This window comes from Panthera uncia, chromosome X (genome assembly GCF_023721935.1).
Source record: "Panthera uncia isolate 11264 chromosome X, Puncia_PCG_1.0, whole genome shotgun sequence".
Classification (NCBI taxonomy): Eukaryota; Metazoa; Chordata; class Mammalia; order Carnivora; family Felidae; genus Panthera; species Panthera uncia.
Genome location: NC_064817.1, coordinates 4,855,629 through 4,872,474, shown reverse-complemented (window position 1 = coordinate 4,872,474; position 16,846 = coordinate 4,855,629).

Below are 16,846 nucleotides of genomic sequence, written 5' to 3'. Positions count from 1 at the left end.
CCACGTGAACCTGATTGAGGAAGGACACTGCCACGCTGTCCCCACATAAACCTGATTGAGGAAGCACAATGCCACGCTGTCCCCATGTGAACCTGACCGAGGAAGGACACCGCCACGCTGTCTCCACGTGAACCTGATTGAGGAAGGACACCGCCACACTGTCCCCACATAAACCTGACCGAGGAAGGACATCACCACGCTGTCCCCATGTGAATCTGACTGACGACAACACCATGCTGTCTCCACGCGAACTTGATTGAGGAAGGACACTGCCACGCTGTGTCCACATGAACCTGACTGAGGAAGGACATCACCACACTGTCCCCACATGAACCTGACTGAGGAAGGACACTGCCACACTGTCCCCATGGCTTAGTATCTCCATGTCTGTGGTGTAGTCATCAAACAGTTAAAACAAAAATCTGTGTTCCAGGAATTAGTATCAAGGAACATATTTTATAAGGAATAATATTCTATGTCCCAAGGCTTTAAAATATAATCCTTTAATTTTTTCTTAGTGTATTTTTCATAACTCTGATAGTTTTATTAATTTTCTTTCCATGACGAATGCTCCCTATTTTGACAAAATTAAGTAAGGGCCATTGTGGCCTCTGTGAAGTCACCCTCATGGCCCTTCATCCTCACTGCACCAGAAATAACAGAAATGACATTTAACAGAACCTGACTACTTGAAGGCAAAGCTCCGTTTTAGGAAGAAGCGAAGAAATTAACTCTTGATGTCCATATGAAGTTCTTGGTTGTAGTTTTCAATGTCTGGTGTTTAGTCCCAGAATAAAAAATTTGGTTGAAGTAACAAGGGACAAAGCCTGCCCTGGGAATCGCTGTGACAGCCTATGTTACCAGCAGCGGCATGGAAAGATGACAGCAGTGAGCTGAATGCAGGAGAAGCGCGGTCATTAATGCATTCAGTGAGGCCACCTGCGCCCCCCCCCCCCCCCCCCCCCCCCCCCCCACCCAGGACTGCAGGATGCACCAGGAAGCACTCCTGCTCTTTCTGCAAGGACAGCCTGAGGCATCCTGGACAGCTGGGACAAAGCCTGCCCTGGGAATCGCTCGCTTCATGCCCCGCGAGCCGCTTTCACGATGCAAGAGATGAAAAGGCAGAGCAGAAGGCTGCTCCATTGTCCAAGGCAGAAACACTGGCCAGCCACACACCAGCAGGTTCTCACAGGGGGTCTGCTGGCCCTGAACCGACAGTCATAGGACACGATGCTATCAGGGGCCCCACTTCAGTTTGGGACCAATGTCAGTGAGGCCTGGGACCATGGACACCAACAGGTGGCTCCGAGGAGAAGACCATGTGTCTGGGAGCCTTTAAGGAGCATCATTTCCAATGCAGTGTTTCTAACAAGTCTTAAAAATTGTTTTTTTTTAAATTCCATTCTCATGTATGAATGAAATCAAACCGAGTTTGCACAGTAAACGAGGTTTAAACAATACTAAGAATTACAGCAGTACAATAACACTTTCTGCGATGTGACGTCTGCCTAATTACTCACATCTGAATGATATGTTTCAGACACTAACAAATACTAATGGGTCCACTGATCAAGAAGAGGGGAACTTTGGCAGAAAATGCAGCCTTTGGCCAAAATTTCAAACCAAAGAACACTGCTGTTCTGGTTATCCCTTGCTGTATAAGAACAAACAGCGTCCCCCAAATATTGGCTTAGAATAAGAACGGCTATTTCGCTCATGATGGTAGGCTAACCAAGGTGATCGAGTTAGCCAGACAGTTCTCTTCAGTGGTGCTATCCCCCAGGGGCTGGGCAAGACCCCCTCGATGGTCCCTCCACTCGCAGGCTTGGGTGTGGCCTGGGATGATGTCCCCCAGGGGCTGGGCAAGACTCCCTGGTTGGTCTCTCCCCTAGTAGGCTTGGGAGTGGTCTGGGATGGCTCACAAAGCTGGAGGCTGCTACAACTTGGACTCTTCACCAGCCTTCTCCCTTGCTGTCATCTCTCCACCACAGTCTACACACAGTAGCCTCTGGGTAGCCAGACTTCTTCCATGGTGACTCAGAGGTCCAAGAACCACCTCCCCAGAGAAACCATAAGCAAGTGCATTGATTTTTCTAACCTGGCCTCAGGAGCCAAGCAGTAAAATTTCTGCTGCACTCTATTTATTGAGGATGTACCACCCAGGCTCAGCAGGAGGGACACAGGCCCCATCCCCTACTCCCAATCTTCCAGATTGCAAAGGCGGGGGGGAGGTCAGGAATTTGTGGACATATTTTAAAACCACCACAGTTTGCTCTTTGGTGATAAATTATTTCCATTTCTTATTTTATATTCCTTTTATATGCAATCCTATATAGACTCATCCCAAGTGATCTTGTCTATAAGGGCATCAAGTTCAAATTCAAGGTCCGCTAAATATGGATCAGATGCAGAGAAGTCTCCTCTTGATCTGAATATCTGTGAAACAGATCAAATCACTATTGCAACATGGCAAATGGCTTCCAAATGCAAGAGTCTGGGAAGAGATCCAGGCTGCTGGAGAAGCCCTGAAGGGTCATCTGCTAAGTATGGGAAATTATGGGGGTGTGTATGTAAGTGATACATGTGGATATATAGGTATGTGTACATCTATCTACTAGATACATATCTAGATGCATGTCGATATTGTGATAAAATGTACGTGTATTTTGACCTGTGTGTCTATATATTTTTGAGAAAAACATTTCTAATGATGAAAAATGTTGACTTTGAAAAACAATGAACAAGCAGAAGATTCTACACAAACCCTGGAGAGGTTACGCAGTGAGGAAAAATTACTGTGTCTCAGGGCGCCTGGGTGGCTTGGTCGGTTAAGCGTCCGACTTCGGCTCAGGTCATGATCTCACGGTCCGTGAGTTCAAGCCCCACGTTGGGCTCTGTGCTGACAGCTCAGAGCCTGGAGCCTGTTTCAAATTCTGTGTCTCCCTCTCTCTCTGCTCCTCCCCTGTTCATGCTCTGTCTCTCTCTGTCTCAAAAATAAATAAACGTCAAAAAAAAAATTAAAAAAAAAATTACTGTGTCTCTAGGTACACGGTAAAGCATGCTTCAAAATAATTAACGAAAAGAACCTGCTTTGCTCATTTGTTCCTTTTCCTTTACTGACTCTACACTGGTTAAGCCTTATGTTTTCAGCGAATACTACATTGTGAAGAGCCACGGAAAACTTTACAGGACGCTGTATATCTCTCAGTGGCTGGCTCCACACATGTGCTGAAGATCGGCTACCTGAACAGACAGAATACATTTCTGTGTTGCCCTTACTGAAGAGACGGGGACAGGGTGCCCAGTTCTGACATCAGGGGCTGCAGAACATGGTACGCCGTGTTGCTGCCTGTCACATCTGGTTTCAGTGGGGTTCTGTGTATGTCTACCCCACCTACCGTGGATTGCCAGGAACGAGTGTTCCTCAACTTGGGCCCTGCGGCAGTTGGATCGTTCCCTCGCACAGAAAGCGCAAGATGGCTGAAAGAATAGTTTGTCTGCAGTAGTGTTCCCAACATCTGCTGAGATCAACGGGCAGATGGGAAAGACTCTGAACATAGTTGAGAGCTAATATATAGCCCCTAAATAAACAGCCGAGATGATCTTAATAGGAAGCCTGATTTTTGTGAGTGTGATGATTGCCAGCAAAATCTGGAGACTTGGACCACTTCAATGGCCATAAACATAATAAAAATAAATAATTGTTAAAAATGCTCTCCCTCCGCCCACGAATGTATGCTATTACTTTATATATTGCGTCTGGATTCAACTTCCAGACCATGACATCAGTGCCAATATATCATCCCGATTTGCCAACAAAATACCGTCATGTGTTGCTAAAGAGAAAATATGTTCCTGGTGAAAGCAAGGCTCATGGTCTAGATTTGTAATTGTTATTTCAATGACCAGAAATATGTAAGCTGTCAGGAAAACAGTATTTATTGAGTGTCCACTGGATGGCTGGATACAAAGACAAAACAATAGGCAATGTCAGGACCTTTATTTCTTTTCGAATGTGACCTCATATCTCTAGTATTTTTCTTTCTATCAGGCACAAACGTCTGTATTTTAAACCTGTCAGTAACTGGTAAATACAAATGAATGAGTCTATTCAACCAGCATAATATCAGACAGCAGTGACCTGATTCCCTGAACCAAGGCTGGGAGACAAATTCTGCCAAAATTTGTCTAGAAAGTGTTCTAAAACAAGTTCTAGGGGCTCCTGGGTAGCTCAGTCGGTTAAGTGTCCGACTTCGGCTCAGGTCATGATCTCACAGTTCATGGGTTCGAGCCCCGTGTCGGGCTCTGTGCTGACAGCTCAGAGCCTGTTTCGGATTCTATGTCTCCCTCTCACTCTTCCCCTCCCCCACTCACACTCTGTCTCTTTCTGTCTCAAAAATAAATAAACATTAAAAAAAATTTAAAATAAGTTCTAAAAAGTGTTGTCCAGTTTCCCAAATGCCTCTACACGTTTTACACCTGTAGTTTCTCCAGCCTCCAGCCCCAGGTCCTAACTCCAGCCCCTCCAGGATCTGTCTTTATCTGAGTCTAAACACCTCTAGAGGACGTCGGATGCCCCTGGGATTGGCTGAGGGCTGGAGATTGGCGAAGGTGCAGTGTGGGTGTTCATCAGAGTGTCTGAGTGACAAGGGTGTGTCTGTAGGAGCAGAGAAGCAGCATTGGGGGCAGTCAGAGATCAAAACCAGGATGATCCCTTGAGACAGTTGTGTCTGGGAGGTCCTGGCCACTAAAGCGAGGTCATCCACAAAGGGCCTGAATAGGACACGGTGGGGAGGACAGCTGGAAGCCATTTCAGGCCCCAGGAAACTCTGTGAAGTGGCATTCTTATAAAGCTTTATTTAGCATCTGCAACGCACTCGGCTATACATCATCTGGCTAGATCCTTCTCAAACCTCTGCACAGCAAGGAAAGCCGGAACCAGCTCCTAGGACTAGATGCAAATCACTAGAACCATAACGTCCCTTCTCCTTCTAGCCTAGCTCCTCCTGCCTCGCCACCACTAAGTGCTAAACGTGTGACACCGGGAAAATGGTGTGCACTGATCACTGCCTCTTCCTCCTACACCTGCTGCATAGTAGGTGCTGTAAACCTACTTCCTCAAAGAACAGCCCCCTCAGTAAGCAATGCACACAAAATGGCCAAACTAAGCCTCCAGCTTCCAATCTGATCTTCTTTTTAGATTTTTTTTTAACATTTACTTACTATTATTGAGGGACAGAGAGATACAGAGCGTGAGAAGGGGAGGGGTAGAGAAAGGGGGAGAACAGAATCTGAAGCAGGCTCCAGGCTCTGAGCTGTCAGTACAGAGCCCGACGCGGGGCTCAAACTCACAAACTGCGAGACCATGACCTGAGCCGAAGTTGGTTGCTCAACCGACTGAGCCCCCCAGGCGCCCCTCTGATCTTCTTTTTAGAAGTGCATGATTGGGACCTAGGATCTATCTGCTTGCCTCCAGAAGCAGAACACGATGAACAGAAATACCAGGAAGGAACTTGAACAGGGAGAGCAGGACAGAGCACTCAGCTAATGGAACTGGTGCTAAGGGTCTAATTCCTGTGGCCAATCACGTTGGTCAGAGACACAACTAGACCCACAGCCACCCTATTAGCTGCTTTGTTTTTCCTGCTCCATCCACACCAGAGGCTATCCTAAAGCTGTTAGTCTCTCTTTATTTTTATTTCTATTTTTTTAATATAATTTATTGTCAAGTTAGCTTACATATAGTGTATAAAGCGTGCTCTTGGCTTCGGGAATAGATGCCCATGCTTCATCACTTACATACAACGCTCAGTGGTTATCCCAACAAGTGCCCTCCTCAATGCCCATCACTCATTTTCCCCTCTCCCCCTCCCCTTCCCCATCAACCTTCAGTTTGTTCTCTGTATTTAACAGTCTCTTATGGTTGGTCTCCCTCCCTCTCTGTTTGTAACTATTTTTTTCCTTCCCTTCCCCCATGTTTTTCTGTTAAGTTTCTCAAGTTCCACATATGATATCTGTCTTTCTCTGACTGACTTATCTCAGTTAGCATAATACCCTCCAGTTCCATCCACCTTGTTGCAAATGGCAAGATTTCATTTTTTTCATTGCCAAGTAGTATTCCACTGTGTGTGTGTGTGTGTGTGTGCGCGCACACACACACACACACATACCAACTCCACACCCGAAAAACAAATAATCCAGTGAAGAAATGGGCAGAAGACATGAACAGACACTTTTCCAAAGAAGACATCCAGATGGCAAACAGGCACATGAAAAGGTGCTCAACATCACTCATCTTCAGGGAAATACAAATCAAAATCACATTGAGATACCACCTCAAACTGGTCAGACTGGCTAAAATTAACAACTCAGGAAACAATGGATGTTGGTAAGGATGTGGAGAAAGGAAAACCCTCTTGCATTGTTGGTGGGAATGCAAACTGGTGCAGCCGCTCTGGAAAACAGTGTTGAGGTTCCTCAAAAGATTGAAAATAGAACTATTGTATGACCCAGGAATAGCACTACTAGGAATTTATCCAAAGGATACAGGATTGCTGATGCATAGGGGCACATACACCCTAATGTTTATAGCCGTGCTTTCAACACTAGCCCAATTATGGAAAGAGCCCAAATGTTATACTCTCTTTAAACTTTCCATCACTAAGTCTGTCCTCAGACTCAGCAGATAAAAGGAATTAACAAGTACTGAGTTCTCCCTAAATGTGAAGAGCCATTGTATGCAGTTTTCATATATTTACATATTCAACCATTATTCTAAGGGTAGGAGTTAACTCGTATTATTTCATTTCATGGCCCAAGAAAGGGAAGTGGAAAGGGGTTAAGTCCTCTGTGTGAGGATGAACAGATCTGAAGGGGTGCAGTTGGGAAATGAAGCACCTAGAACCTTCCTGAAGTCCTACTCCAAGTACCATTGACCCTTGCACAACAAGGGTTTGAACTGCTTGGGTCCACTTATATGTAGATTTTTTCGGTAAGTGCAGCACAGTGCTGTGAATGTATTTTCTCTTCCTTACGATTTTCTAAGCATTTTTTCCTCTAGCTTACTTTACTTAAGAATATAGTATATAACACACACAACATAGAAACTATGTGTTAATCAACTTTATCTTATTAGAAAGGCTTTGGTCAACGGTAGACTCTTAGTACACAGTTGCGTTTTGGGGGAGCCCAAAGTCACATGTGGATTTTCAACCAGGTGGAAAGTCAATGCTCCAACCCTCACACTGCTCAAGGGTCAACTCTAATTCTAGTTAAAGTAATTCCTAAATTCTGTCTTGCTTCAACGGACAAGATGTCTGATTCCTACGTAAGACTAATTCTTCCACCGTGGCTTGGGATCCTATCCCATCAACCCCCCTTAGGGACTCAGTGGCTTTTCCTGTGTCTTCAGCCTCACCCTGCCTCTGGTCTCCTTCCATGAGTATCCCCATAGAATGTATCTGCCATAACAACTTCACAGAAAACGTCCCTCAACCCTTCCTTTTCTTACATCCACCAAACAACGTCTGTCCCCTCTTTCAATTTCCCACAAGACTTATTCATGTTACCTTCACCTCTTCACCCACTCCAATGCCCATGCCACCATTGCATCAATATATCTCTTCCTCCTAAGGTCTTCACGGACCTTCTTCATGAGGTCTCCATGAACGCCCGCTTGGCCCTTTTGCGCTTGGTCTCCCTGAGGGAAGTGACCACGCTGTCTGCATGTCTTCTCTTTGGTTTCTATGACTTCACAATGTCTTGTTTTCTTCAGTTTGTTTTGTGGGATCCTTTCCACGTTTCCTTTTGACATGAGAGCACGAGAGCAGGGTACTGTTCTTGTGCCCGTGTCCTCCACTCCTACGGTTCTGCCTCGGACGTTCTCAACTTTGGCACTAACCTGATGGGCCTTTTGGCCTGGATCATCCCAGGCACTGTAGCATATTTAGCAGTATCCGTGGTCTCTACCCACGAGATGCTGGTGGCCCGCCCTTCCTCTGACTTAGACTTCCTTCCTAAGACTTAGGTTGTGTCCAGGCATTGCCATATGTCCCCGGGCATAAAATCCCATGGAATGTGCCTGGCTGAGCATCACCATTTCTCCATCCCATTAATTAGTATTGATGCTAAAGTCCAGAGCCAAACATTTTCACATTTATACTCCCAACCCAGACCTGTGTCCTAAGCTGCACACTCTTCCACCCTAGTTGATAAGTGCACCTGTATGTCCCCAACGCACAGGAATGTAAGCTTAACATGCCCCACACTGAACTCACTTCTCCTGTAAGCTGTCTGAGCTCCTCTGACATTCCTGACATCAGCAGATGGCACCTCTCAAGCTTGGATGTCCGGGCGTCGTTCACCCCATGTCTAATCCAGCACCAAGCCTCTCTGATTCTCCTTCTTTAAATACAGCATCTTTCCTCTTTCCCCACCACCTCTACCGTCCCTCCAGCCTCCATACCCTCTCCTCCACTGAGGACCATAGCTTCCTGAAGTATATCCTGGCTTCTAACCAGCTTTCAACAGCCTTTAGTCCAAGGGCAACAAGAGCGACTGTGTTAAAGTCAGGGGTGCCTGGGTGGCTCAGTCCGTTAAGCGTCCGACTTCAGCTCAGGTTCATGGGTTTGAGACATGCATTGGGTTCTATGCTGACAGCTCAGAGCCTGGAGCTTGCTTCGCATTCTGTGTCTCCCTCTCTCTCTGCCTCTCCCCTGCTCACGCCCTGTCTCTCTCTCTCTCTCAAAAATAAACAAACATTAAATTTTTTTTTTAAGAAGTGCAAGCCGGCCCACGCCTCTCAAATATGTCCACCTCTTAACGCATTTCAGTGTTGTTTTGATAAAGTTCACAACTCTGGAGCTCTAAGTCAGAGCCCTACTCCATGCTGGCCCCCTAACTATTTACATCATCCTGACTCCTTCCCTAACACCTCACCGTCTAGCCCTTGACCTGCTCGAAGCTGCAAAACTGTGCCGTGTGTACGTCCCCTCTGAGGCCTGGCACTGGACATGCCTTCTGCCACGTGCCTTCCTCCTCCTCCTCCTAAGTCTCCACTTCGTTGTCCAGCCCAACGTACTCCTCCACAATCACCAAGACCCAGTGAAAGGCCTCTCCCGCCAGCCAACTGCCGACGACCAGCACATTCCAGCCACACTCCCTTGCCATCGTCTGCTCACTTATGTGGTTCCTTCCCCAGCAAGTAAGGTCCACGAGAGCATGCAAAAGCCACTTCCTTATCCTTCGACTCTTAGATCCCACTGTAGATACTGTACAGGCACATCACCAGTCCACAAATTTAATGAACATATGCGTAACACACACAAGAATGGTACCTCTGGGTGACGACGTGTTTCATCATCCAGGAACAATTGTATTGCACTCTGATCCACCGCGTTGCAATTTAAAACTGTGCAACAGGGTTTTATTGCTATATGATTACCAGCATCTCCCTCCCTCTATTAGGGACACAGAATGACAGGGACAAGCAGGGTGTGGCGGAGGCACGGAAGTAGCGTGTACGGACAGCCGTTTCCACGTCCCGCTCTTCACGCATCACGTCAGTGCTCACGACAACCCCGGAGGCCGGCATCAGCTTAGCCACTGGGCAACCGAGGCTGACAGACAATAATTACCACTTTGTGGCTTATAAGAACACATATTTATTATCACAGTTTCCATGGGTCAGGAGTTCGGGGACAAGAAGTGTCATCCTAACATATCCACAGGTGCGACCCCAATTCAGGATGACAGATTTTACAAAAGGGCTGGTAGGACTGCTACCTGTCATATTAATCATCTGAAAATACATGCGGTTTCCTGTCAAAACAGCTAGGTACAAATCCCAAATCCTTAGGTGGGTTATTCACTCACCTGTGAGTCTTAGTGATTCTTGGTAATTTGTGGTAATTTGCAACAGAATAACAGATAACTAATAAATGTGTGCTTATATAAAGATACCATGGAACACCGGTTGAAGACCGCAAGAAATTCCTTTTTTGCCCCAGTTCCCAACATCCCTGACACTTTGGAAGGCACTGTTAATCATCCGCGTTGAAAAAAAAAAATCCCAAATCTGGTCTGCCAAGAAACCTCGTTTTGCCAGGAATACTGTCTGTCTCTGTAAAAGTTACAGAGTAATAGCAGATCCAATCATATTTCTCCGTACCTAAGCACTTTCCCATCTTTTGGAAGGACTCTACAAATGGCCAGTGCTTAGAACAAAAGACCTGAGTGAAAACACAGCTGCACAGCACAGTGTCTGGTCAGGCAACCCGTGCAGAAGGGAGTTCCACTCAGGTGGCTTCCCGGCACAGATTTATGGGCCGAGTTAGGGTGACATCAGACACAAGTTACAGCGAAGCACGCAGGGCAGTTCTTGCTACGGTTAAGCTGAATCGCAGGTAGGTCTGGACTCACACAGGTCTCTTTCCTGGAAAGCTGAGAGATCAAGTCCCACCTGAAGTGGTACCTTGCCAAGGAAAACTCAAAGCTTCAGAAGATGAAAAACCAGCCTTCCTCTAGCCTAAGACTTCTTACCCTTTGGGCTACTGACACTTGGGGCAGGATAATTCTTTGTTGTGCAGTCTGTCCTGGGCATTTTAGAACATTTAGCAGTATCTCAGGTCTCTACCCACTGGATACCAGTAGAATGCTCTCTCCATGCAGGTAAAAAGGTCTCCACACACTGTCCACCTGGGTGGGGTGCTGAATCACCCCCAGATTGGAACCTCTGCTTTAAGCAAACAGATGAATTCTATTCTCAGTCCCCAATTACAATATAGTGATCTAGCATGTATGGGATCACACAAACTAAAAAAGGTGAGGATTTGAGATCTGTTGGTAGGATTCTAAAAGATAAGAGTTTCCAACATCTGCTACACCTCAAGGTCCTTTTGAATTGTTTACATAACTTGGGGTGCCCGGGTGGCTCAGTCGATTAAGAGTATGACTCTTGGTTTTGACTCAGGTCATGATCTCCCGGTTCTTGGGTTTGAGCCCCGTGTTGGGCTCTGAACTGACAACAGAAAGCCTGCTTGGGATTCTCTCTCTCCCTCTCTGTCTGCCCCTCTCCCCAAATAAATCAATAAACATAAAAAAATAAATAAACTGCTTACATGACTTTAAAGAAACAGAGCCAGAAAATATGCACACTGATTATGGCTATATCATTTACCTTCTGCACATTTTAAAGGAGCAACTTAATCACAGATTTTATAAGAAGGAACCAAGCCTCAGAATGGACAGACTACTCAAAATACACATTTCTCTGGGGCATCTTTCAGGGGAATTCCATTTTATTTTTAAGATGGGTGAACTAATTACTTTAAAGAATAGCATACTGTGTTCCTTGTAAAGAGGATTATTCTTTCGAATCACATAATCAGCTACTAACCGGGCAGCTTGAGTTCAGATTTCTCTATGCTAGGTTTCCATCAGAAGCCTGCACCTCGATAAAGATGGATTGTTATGAGATTAGTCTTGGTCCTTGGCCAACCAGGATCATGTTTTATTACATTCATTGTGTACAGAACCATGAAAATCTTTACACTTCCTGTGTTTGCTTGAGGAGAGTTTCTCATTAATTTTTAACTACCCCTGTGAACATGTTTAATTTTATTAATATTTTATAGAAAAAATAACAATGAAGGGAGGCTTTTTTTAATGACTTGTTTTAGATAAAATGACTATTATCTCAAACTGCCGTTAAAAATTTTTTTTAATCTTTATTTATTTTTGAGAGAGAGAGAGAGAGACAGACAGACAGAGTGTGACTGGGGGAGGAACAGAGAGAGAGATAGAGACACAGAATCTGAAGCAGACTCCAGGCTCTGAGCTGTCAGTACAGAACCCAACACGGGGCTCAAACTCAAAAACTGCAAGATCATGACCTGAGCCGGAGTCAGATGCTTAACCAACTGAGCCACCCAGGCATCACTCAAACTGCCATTTTTGAATGGAATAAGCATTCTGATCCCGGGTCCTCATGCACCCCGGGACAGCGGGGCCTACACAGGCTCTCCTATCCAACACCCTTCGTGCCAAATCATCCTCGTGTTTCTGGTATCGCTGATACAAATTGGCTGCTGTGATTTTAAGTGATTTTAAGTAACAACACTTAGGTGATAAGTAACCACGTCTGGACTGTGGATTCCTGATGGATTCCTGATGGCGGGCCTTCTGCTGCAAACCTCCCTTGCTCTGTGAATGACTGATAAAAATCCTTCAGATGATAATTGACTGTCCCTGAGGTATATGGTGATTGTAATTTCTTTTTGTAGAAAATTACAGACCATGGCACCTGCCTGAGGGGCTCAGTCGGTTAATTTCAGCTCAGGTCCTGATCTCATGGTTCATGGGTTCAAGCCCCGTGTCAGGCTCTTCGCTGACAGCGTGGAGCCTGCTTGGGATTCTCTCCCCCTCTCTCTCTGCCCCTCCCCTGCTCATGCCATATGTTCTCTCTCTCAAAATAAATAAATAAACATTTGAAAAATGACAAGCAATATAAGACTTCCACTTTCTGTAATACGGACACAGCCCTATGACTCAAGCGGGAATTCTCTATTTCTACAAATGGGTGATTTAAAACTAGCAATCAGAAATTAAAATGTGTTAAGCACTTGGAACACACTGTTATTGCCCTCTTTAAATTTATTTTACAGACCTTCCCATCCAAGCGAATTCTGCTATTCCCACTGCTATACTGGCTGCAGCAACGGAATGTTGGAAATCACGTAAAAGCCATCATTAAATATCAGGACGTATTTGTAAAACGTGTGACTTTCAGCTATAAAACAGGACGAATCCCTAAGCACAAAGACAAAAAGACAGACGAAACGTTTCAGGTGAAAAGAATCTGAGAACAGCACATATTTTGGAGGACAAGGAGAGGAGACAAAGAGGTACAGAAAGGGGCAGAGGCGTTACTTTTCATTTTCTACCTCTTTACTTTTTTGAACTTTTCCACAATGTGTGACAATATTTCTAGCTTTGTTTTTAATCTGTAAAGTTAATTACAGACACTGTTTTTTCTTCTGTGTTAAGAATTTTAGGAGATTAATAAAAAGCAAAATGGGAACTTTTACTCAAGACATGTACGATTTTGTGAAGTATAGGCATTAAAAGAATTTAACGTAATGTTTAAATACGGAACCCAAGACTTGCATTAAGGAAAAAAAGAGGAGAGAGAAAAAAAAAAAAGACATTCACATGAATTGATTGAAACATCACTTGTGGAGTAGTTGAGACGCCGTCCGAAATGGATGGAATTCTGGGGGAAATTTTTAGCTAACACATGAAAACATCTAAGAGAAAATATTTTTTTTCTATAGAACTTTGAGAAAAGGGACAGAAAAGCACTTTTATAGTAGGATTAAAACTGAGGGGCAGAATTTTATCAACAGACTCCTACTTCGCCAGGGTGAGACACAGCCTTTAAATTGCAAAAATACCTCTTGGGTTGCTTTGAAATAAACCACCCACACATACATACCCATTCGCCAAAAACCATTATTAGTACAATCAGCTATTAACCAAAAGGGGTTGAATAAGCCAAGGATACAAGAAGAAAGCAGGTCCCCAACATACAAGCTTGCAATTCAGTAACACGGAGAACCGCAGACCTGCTCTCCAAAGACTCTTTCAGACCCAAAGTTCTCAGGCTTATGAATCCAGGTGTTCTGACCTGCTGTTCTATCAGTTAAGCTTATTTAATAGCTTAAATAAGTGGTAGCTTCTAGAAAATAGAAACAAAAACAGGTCATGAGGCAGTTTTAATTAAAATGATTTGCTAATAATTTGCTCCCGCGTGGCCCCTGGCTGTGTGTGAACGGATGAAGCCAAGGTACAGAGGCGTCCTGGCCTCAGTTTCACCTGTGCCCATCTGTTCTTGTCCAGCTTCTAAACCGTTAGCAAGTTAGGTAACACTTCTGTGTCTGTCAGCGGAGGGCCCGACAATGCCTCCAGCGTAAACACAGTCACGAAGGTTATCTACCCACGGAGGAGTCTTAACGTAGAGCAGATGTGTTCAAATCTCTCTCACTCTGGCTAATACCTCGAGGAACTTTAAAGCTCTCTTTAATAAGGAACATCAAATACTTCTGTAGGCAATTGGGATTTTGCCTCCTATTTATTGAGACACATAAATCATCCTGAAAGGAGCAGGACTCTGGTTGCCCTTGTAGTTTTAATGTTTGCTGAGATAAACCATGGTCATCAAAACGGACATTTGTCCACTTCTGGGCGAGACGGAAAGTTCGCAACGTAGAGAGTTCTCTACATTTTGAGATTGCAGGGCGCCACTGACGTTGAACTGTGTCTTCCCTGCACACTGATGCCCGTGGTGGTCCTGGGTGCCCACTGGACGTCAGGTGCCTGATTTTTCTCATGGTCCCAATTTCCCTTTGACCTTTTACTTCTTTTCCTCGCACATTTTAGAAAATGTAGACAACAGAATTTATGATGAAGAGCAGTTTACGCCACAAGAATATTTTTTAATTGAATTTAGTTTTCAATGAGTACAAATATGGACACTGTGGTAACAGAGTAAAACCTTTTCTTAAATTACTGATTCTCAAGATGTGGTCCCTGGACAAGCACCAGCATCACCTAAGGACCTTTCAAAAATGGAAATTCCTGTGCCCACCCAAACCTACTGACACAGGGAGACTGTGGGCACAGCCGGGTTCTGTTCCATTCACAAACCCTCCGCCTGACTGTGTTGTGTGACGGAGATTAAGAACTGCGATTCTCAGGGCGCCTGGGGGGCTCAGTGGGTTAAGCTTCCGACTTTGGTTCAGGTCGTGATCTCACAGTCTGTGAGTTCGAGCCCCGCGTTGGGCTCTGTGCTGACAGCTTGGAGCCTGGAGCCTGCTTCAGATTCTGTGTGTGTGTGTGTGTCTCTCTCTCTGCCCCTCCCCAACTCACTCTCTCTCTCTCTCTCTCATAACTAAAATAAACATCAAAAAAAAAAAAAAAAAAAGAACTACTGTTGTAGATGTGAAACAGGAATCTCAAGTTGTTAAGAAAAGACCCTCCATGGCAAGACAGTATTTTCAGTGATAGTGCTATTTCTGTATTTGTGTTTCATAGTTAAAACTCATTTTCTGTAAAAGAGACAATACTTTTCTAAATTTAAGGGTTAATTAACATTTAGTTACAAGTAGTGATATGCTAGTGGTTACCTGATAATATCAACATATGACAGACTATACAGCTTTGTCTTTGTTCAAAGTGTCTCTGAAGAACTTACAAAATGGGTGAAAACCTAAACAGGGTCGCCCTGCCTCAGGAAAATAATGAGTGATTGCATGTGATGTGTGCCCACAGGATCCATGCCATGCTGGAAGCTGGGTTACTTCATGTAGGCCTCACAAAAAGCCTATGATATGTGTACTTACATTATTTCCATTTGACCCAGAGGGATGGAGTTTCTGCGTGCTTAAATACCTCACCCAACGGCACATGGCTAGTGAGGCAGATCTCCCAGCGCAGGCCGCAAAGCCCACGCTTCCCACCTCTGCAGCCGCCGGTTCACCAGCATAACTACACCCATGCTGTTTCTGGTTACAGGTGACCACTCTTCTCTCCTCCTCTTGCCTGTTTGTTTCGCAAAAAGTGGCTTTTACTGCCCATATTCTGCATTCAGGGCATGAAGACAAAGGCCTGTGGCCAGAATCACAAGGGAGCCTTCTGGCGGGATGCCAGGGTTAAGGTTCCTGTGTGAACAGAGGTCCTTGTCGACCAGGGCAGAGGACCTGTTGGGGGGTGGGGGTGGGGAGGACAGCCCTGGTCCTCCCTCTGTCCCGGGGGGAAGGCATTCATGCCTGCTTCGCTCACATGACATTCTTCTGAGCACACTCTGGCTGGGAAGGTGGGGAAGGTGGCATCTGTTCTATGACATCACCTGCCCTAAATTCGTGCCAGCACCTTTATCTCCAGTATCTATTAATACAAAGAAGAAAATCAAGTTTATTTCAGAAGTATAAAAAGCCACCCAGAGTGGCTCCAGTCAGTTAAGTGTCTGGCTCTTGATCTCAGCTCAGGTCTTGATCTCAGGGCTGTGAGTTCCAGCCTCACGTTGGGCTCCATGGAGCCTACTTAAAAAAATTTAAAAATTAAAAAAAAAAGGCCACCCAGATAAGGTATAATAGCTTAAATAAATAAGAGCTGCATTAATGCAAATGATGGAACTCAGGACGTTTGTAGGCATGCAGACTTGGATAGTTTATATTTAAACAATTGGATAGTTTATATTTAAACTATTTATAAAGTAATATAGTTTATGTTTAAACTGCATGTGTCTATGTGCAAGAGTGTATGTGTATTTTGTGTGAGAGGAGATACGGCCAAAAAATACATCACTAGGAATAGTTAATTTTTCTGTCTTTGTGTTTGCAATATGCCCAAGGATGCTTCAGCTGTGGCTTTCAACTTAATCCAGATTTATTTTATTTTTCTGGCGTTTACAGCAACTCCCGTGCCACTAGAAAGGTTTGCTGCTGAGCTGGGTCAGGGCCGCCCACATCGTTCACCTGGACTGACACAGCCATGTCTTACTGGCTGCATCACAGCACACGTGTTCAGACGGACAGCAAATCTTATTCCTTGTCTGCTCAAAACCGCCCTGGGACTTCTCAGCCAATCTAGGGCCAAAGCCAAAGTCCTTAAAATGGCCTCACCTGGCCCTACGTGGTCTGGCCCTCCCTCCACGTTTCCCTTGTCCTCTTTCTCTGCCTTGAACTCCTCCATCCTGGCCCGCCTCTTTCTGTTCCCGGACAACCTTCAATTTCTCAGTCTCCAACGCCCACCTTCTGTACTCTGCAGGCAGCCTGCTTTATGTGGACAG